Consider the following 6864-nt stretch of genomic DNA (forward strand, 5'->3'; position numbering starts at 1 on the left):
TGGGAGTCAGGCCATGTTCAACATCACTAATCATCAGGGAAGTGAAAATCCAAACCACAATGAGACATCACTCACATCTTTTAGAATAGCTATTATCAAAAAGACACAAAAAAACATGTTGGTGAAGATGTGGAGAAAAGGGAAGTGTGTGCACTGTTGGTGGGAATGTAAATTGCTACAGCCATTATGGAAAACAGTATACAGGTTCCTCAAAAAATAAAAAATAGAATTACCGTATGATCTAGCAGTCCCACTTCTGAGTACACAAAATTAGTATCTCAAAGAGATATCTGCCTTTCCATGTTCATTGCAGCACTATTCAAAATAACCAAGACACTGAATCAACCTAAGTGTCTATTGATGCATGGATAAAGAAAATGTGTATACACACACACACACACGCACACGTATATACACATATTATAAGGGAATATTATACCACCTTAAAAAGGAAGGAAATCCTGCCATTTGTGACAACATGGATAAACTTGGAGGACATTATATAAGTTAAATAAGCCAGACCCAGAAAGGCACATACTACATGATCTCACTTATATGTGGAATCTAAAATAGTTGAACTCATAGAAGCAGAGAGTTGAGTCATGGTTAACAGGGGCTGAGGGGTGGGGGAAATGGGAAAATGTTGGTCAAAGGATATAAAATTTCAGTTGTGCAGGATGAATAAGTTCTGGAGATATAATGTACAGCATGGTGAGTGTAGTCACTAATACTGTATTATATACTTGAAATTTGCTGAGAGTAGTTCTTAAATGTTCTCACCACATACATACACAAAAGGTAATTATGTGAGGTGATAGATATGTTCATTAGCTTGACTGTGGTAATCATTTCACAATGTACATATATATCGAAACATTATGTTGTACACCTTAAAATTGTACAATTTTTTATTGTCAACTATACATCAATGAAGCTGGAAAAAAAGACAACCTCAAAGGGTTACAGAATATACTGTATCCTAAACTAAGTTTCTCCAAAGGGAGGTGTATACATTCTAAGTGGTGTGCAAGACAACATATTGGGATATGGGAGGAAAACAATTCATTTTCATGTTTTTAATCTAACAAATTAAGTTACTAATATTTTATCCATGAATTGACACTCATGCCCTCACACATTCTGTCTTTATCACAGATGGCTGCATAAAAGCAGTGTGAGAGTGGGAATCCTACAGCATGTAGGAGGAAGACAGGGCACCCTTGTTAGCTTGTTCATTTGCTTGTTTACTTTAAGCATATGTGACATTTGCAGTATATGTGAGCCAGCTAAAGGATCAATGGATATTATTAAATATTTATTATATATTATCTAATTTTAACATGCCTATCACAAAATGAATAAGCACCTTAAAAACACGCCTTCCAAGAAACCAGAGATTGAAATACCAACAGTGTAAGCACAAACCAACAGAAAATACCAGCACTAACACTTCTATATTCCTTCATTGACTTCATTAGGAATTAAAAACAATAATTTGATCAGATCTGATAATTTAATGTCACCCAAACCCATTAAAAATTATCAAGATTATTTGAAAAACCAATTTATATCCATTATTGCCCTAAATATGTCTTGAGATATTAGCTATTGAGAGTATGAAGCTATTATAATTAGCAAAATATTTAAAAATATATTTATCATGTCCTTCTAAACATTCTATTCATATATTAGTATAGTAGGAGAATGTTTACGGGGGGAAATTCAAAATTTTTTAATTATTTTATTTTTGTCTTTTTTGTGACCGGTAAGGGGAACGCAACCCCTTGGTGTGGTGTCACCCACACCGCGCTCAACCAGCGAGCGCACGCACCAGCCAGTCCTATATAGGATCCGAACCCATGGCGGGAGTGTCGCTACGCTCCTAGCGCCACACTCTCCCGAGTGCGCCACGGGCTCAGCCCCCAATTTTTTTTTTTAACAATAAGAGTGTGAATCAAAAAAGTTTGGAGATTATTGTCCAAAACAACCACATTTCCCTTTATGGGTCTGTAATTTATAATTTAAATTTTTAAAAGTTAGCATCACAGGAAGGAGATTGGTGGTTGCCAGGGGCTGGGAAGAGGAAGGAGTGGGGAGTTATTATTTGAGTATAGTTTCAAAATTAGTATCACAGGAAGGAGATTGGTGGTTGCCAGGGGCTGGGAAGAGGAAGGAGTGGGGAGTTATTTGAGTATAGTTTCAATTTCAAAGATGAAGAGTTATGCAGATCAAAGGTGGTGATGGTTGCACAACATTTTGAGTAATATATATATATTTGTGTGTGTGTGTGTGTGTGTGTGTGTGTGTGTGTGTGCGCGTGTGACCAGTAAGGGGATTGCAACCCTTGGCTTGGTGTCGTCCACACCACGCTCAGCCAGTGAGCACACCGGCCATCCCTACATAGGATCCGAACCTGTGGCAGAAGCGCCGCTGCGCTCCCAGCGCCGCACTCTCCCGAGTGAGCCACAGGGCCGGCCCACATTGTGAGTATATTTAATAACACTGAACTATATACTTAAAAATGATTAATTTTTGACAGCTGGCTGGTATGGGGATCCAAACCTGTGACCTTGGTGTTATCAGGCTGCACTCTAACCAATTGAGCTAACTGGCCAGCCCTTTCTAGGTCAAGATGGTAAGTTTTACGTTATGTGATTTTACCACAATAAAAAGTTGGGGGAAAAAGCTAGCTAGAAAAAGATTTTTAAATGTAGTAAGTGTTACACATTCCTAATTTAAATGCAACTAGACCGCAAACTTTTCTAAAAAGGGTAAACCAGTTCCTTTTTTGAATTCCTTTTTCTTCAGTAGGCCAAAAATCTTTCATAGAAAAGCAACTCTCTCTTCTCCCCTCCACCCCAATCCTGTATCACCTTAAGGGCAACAATCTCTATAATGCCCACCATGTACAATGCTGTTATTTCCTGCAAGCCAGGGAAAGAAAGGAGAAACTGAATCATAAAGTTTCCTCTTCAAGCACCTTCTCACTAAAGCTTTGTAGTTCCAGACTGAAGAGGCCTTTTTTATTGAATCTTATAGTCTAATCCCTAGGTCATTTGCGCTGTTTTTCTCTTAACCTTCTACAGTCCTCGATCAGAATGGCACAAAATATTAAATGTAGCAAGCATGGTGATTGCTTCTTTTTTGTTGAGTATGTGTTAATATGAACATACCTTACAGAACTATTCCATACTTAGGGACAAAATGGTTTACATTTATCAATATTCAAATGAGCACTAGCTTTGCAAAACCTGAAACCTTATTTTACACAGTATACTGTAATATAATCACATTACAATATACTGTGTAAATTAAGGTTTCAGGTTCTGTAAAGCTAAATGCTCATTTGAATATTGATATATATAAACCATTAAGCACACCTAGAAAGTCTATGGAACTGAATTCTTTCTCCAAACATACTCAAGAGGAAATTATTAGATGCATTTTTAAAAGCTCAATTTGATTTTAAATACTTTTGCTTGAGTTAGTCATTACTGTTGACTGACACCTAATATAAAATTACATCTACTAAGCACAGTAAAATTCTTCAGCTCACTTGATAAAGCAAGCTGGTCTCTTCTTCCTTAATTTTGGGCACTATCCAAATTCTGACTGCTCAAAACAAAAAGACAGAACAAATCCATCTCTGATCAAAATCACACACACCCACACACAAAAAGGTACCTTGAAAAGATTTGTATTATCTTTCAATTCTATTTCTCCATGGACCTTGTATGCAAAACTACTGAAGGGTGGGAGACTTATTTTCCTCTCCTCTTTTTAAGGGTTGTTTAAAATTCTATCAATGAATTGAGGAGCTTTTATTTTACTGAAACATTTTATATTTATTTAATTCATCTGCTCTTTGAATTAAAACTATAAAATAAAATATACTAAATACAGCAATTACAAAAAAACACACTTTAGTTCCATGTTATGTGTGGTATGCAGACTTTGGTATTGCAGGCCAAGATTCTCATCCCCTCACCCCTTGACTGTGGGTGGAATCTGTGAATATGATGGGAATGTAATGTTACCTTACATAACAAAAAGGATTTTGCAGGTACAATTAAGGTTAACTTTGAGTTAATTGAAAGGATAATTATCTCATTGGATATGAGCTAGTCACTTGAACCCCCCAAATCTGGGTCTAAAAGTCAGAGATAGAGGAAGTTAGATTCAAAATGTGGAATTCTCCTGCTTGTCTTGAAGGAACCAACCACTGTGTTGTGAAGTTATGTGGCAGGGCACAGCTGTCCCTGATCAACAGCCAGCAAGAAAACAGGGTCCTCAGCCCTATGACCACAAGGAAGTAAATTCTGCTAACAATCTGAATGAGCCTCAGATGGTGGTATAGCAATCCTGTCTGATTAACTGATTCCAGAAGTGTGAGACTCTGAGAAGAGAAACAGTTGGGCTATGCCTGGACTTCTGACCTACAGAATTGTGGGCAAATTAATGGGTGTTGTTTTAAGTTGTTAAATTTGTTTTGATTTGCTATGCAGCTATATAAGCTATATATACATATATTTATATACAAACATATATGAGAATTTATATATGTAAAGAAAACGGAGTGAAAATGAAGAAAAAATTGAAAAAAAGCCAACAGTTGGAACCAGCCCAAATATCCATCATTAGATGAGTGGATAAGGAAACTGTGGTATATCTACACAATGGAATTCTACTCTGCTATAAAAAAGAATGAAATACTACCATTTGCAGCAACATAGATGGACTTAGAGAAAATTATATCAAGTGAAATAAGTCACGCGAAAGAGAAATACCACATGTTCTCACTTATTTGTGCGATCTAAAAATAAGGAAACAAACACACAAACAAATAAGGGGGGGAAGAAGACATAACAATCAAACAATTCCTTGAACTTAAGACAAGCGAACAGATATGATAGGGGGGAGGGGAGAGGGGGGGAAGAGGCACTGGTAAAGGGTCACAAAAATCAACTACAATGTATACTGAAATGTTAAAATAAGATAAAAAATAAATAAATAAATTGAAAAAAAGGAGTTAAACTAGTGGGACAGGCCCACAAGGTTGTTGTGTTGTATATTTGGTGGATTCCACATTGGCATGGTTTCAAGATAATCCTCTAGGTACTTGTCCCTCAGAACATATCCTACCTCATTTTACTCCTTTCATCCATTCTATAATAAAGTTTGAATCTGTACTAAACTCTCAGATTTTTTAATGTTTCTTTTGGCACCTTGTAATCCTGAAGACAGTCTTTCTAGTTGCTTCTAGGAGCACTAGCAAGTTAATTTTATTGACTAAGGTAATTGTCATCAAACTTGTTTGAGAAGTGCTTTTGGGGCCTTTGTTAAAATAGAATCCCAGGCCTCCCCCCTAAAAATCAAATTTAGTAGTACTGGGATGACCTTGAACTCTGTTTACAAACAATATCTAAATCATTCTTGTTCTTACTAAGTAGCCTGGAAAACTGGGCACCCAGGAATATATCAGGGTAGCATAAGGAAGGTGGAAAGCATGGTCTCTGGAGAACTGTACAATTCTTAAAAACAATGTCGATATACAAACAAATGCACAAAGGAAGCTACAAATTACAAAGCTGGAAAATACTAGAATTTATATTGCTTCCACTGTTTACCTGTGACATATCATGTCCCATGCCTAGGCATTCTTATTTTTGAAATGTCAGACATATTGTAAAGAAATCATTTTTAAAGTTTTTTTTCCAAGATGCTACTATGGACAGTACATGAAATGGCAAACAACCTTTGTACCACATGTGCTTTGTACCACCAAATTTATTATTGAACATTCAGAACACCAGATTATGACAGATTAAAAAGAAAGCACCAAAAATTGCTACACATTAATACCTGAGCAGAGACTGAAGGCAAATATTCATCTATTAAACCTATATCATAATGTTGAAACACAGGTAAAAACATTCACAACACACTCTGCAGAGTACAATAAGTAGCACATTTTGTGGATTACAACCAGTCAAACGTTAATTGTACCATACAAAAAATACACACAAAATTACACATAAATGTATTTAGTACATCACACATTTGTACAAAGTACTGGAGAAGATCATGCATGTCTAAATGGAAAGATCTGCAAAGTGACAATCATTTTTTCAGTATATACTACAGGAGAAGTTCCTTTACATTGTTAAATATTGTTATTATGCACTGCACTTTCTGGATGAGAACAAAATTATCAATTTGCAAATAAATGATTACTTACTGAGTCTATCTCAGCATAACACATAGTTTGTCCTCTATAACTTTTTAACCTATAAAAATTGATGCAAGTTGAGAGCCATTTATTTTACTTTATTACATACACTTGCCCAAACTACTTCCACGTTAATTTGACCATGCTTTAAGGAAAGACATGTTTTCTTTCTAAATACTTAAGAGAATTTGTCTTTTGGGGAAGGTAGTGGAGGTTAAATAGGAGGAAAGAAGCATGTTGAATTTATGTTCAAAATTAAAATAGAAAAATACAATATACAACAAACTCTGAGTACACAGAAATTGGGGCATCTTTAAGAAGAGACCATGATTGTCTCGTGAATGGAATTATTCGTATTTTAATAGAAATTACATCCATCATTTTAAATAAGCACAGTAAAAATGCAAGCCTTTACATTTAAAAAAAAAAAACCAGAGCCACTTCTCTCTTGATAACTTAGAAATAATTAGGAAGGAAAAGAGAGAGAGAAACAGGGGAAAATAATGGAAAAAATATACTACATGAATCTGGGTTTATTTTAATTACTGAAAAATTATTGTTGGGTAAATTTATTTGATATATACAAATACAAACCTCAATAATCTAAAAAAAAAAAAAGAACATAGGTCTAGGGA

General features: G+C 35.4%; 1 long non-coding RNA gene across 1 annotated transcript in view; it reads right to left on the minus strand.

Moving 5' to 3' along the window:
• Positions 1-6864, minus strand: part of LOC103587109 — an 8238-nt gene extending 1374 nt beyond the window's left edge. The window contains exon 1 of the long non-coding RNA XR_550202.1: positions 6477-6864. This is a non-coding gene — a long non-coding RNA (uncharacterized LOC103587109). The remainder of the gene's footprint in view (positions 1-6476) is intronic.

Source organism: Galeopterus variegatus, unplaced genomic scaffold (genome assembly GCF_000696425.1).
Source record: "Galeopterus variegatus unplaced genomic scaffold, G_variegatus-3.0.2 Scaffold420, whole genome shotgun sequence".
Classification (NCBI taxonomy): domain Eukaryota; kingdom Metazoa; phylum Chordata; class Mammalia; order Dermoptera; family Cynocephalidae; genus Galeopterus; species Galeopterus variegatus.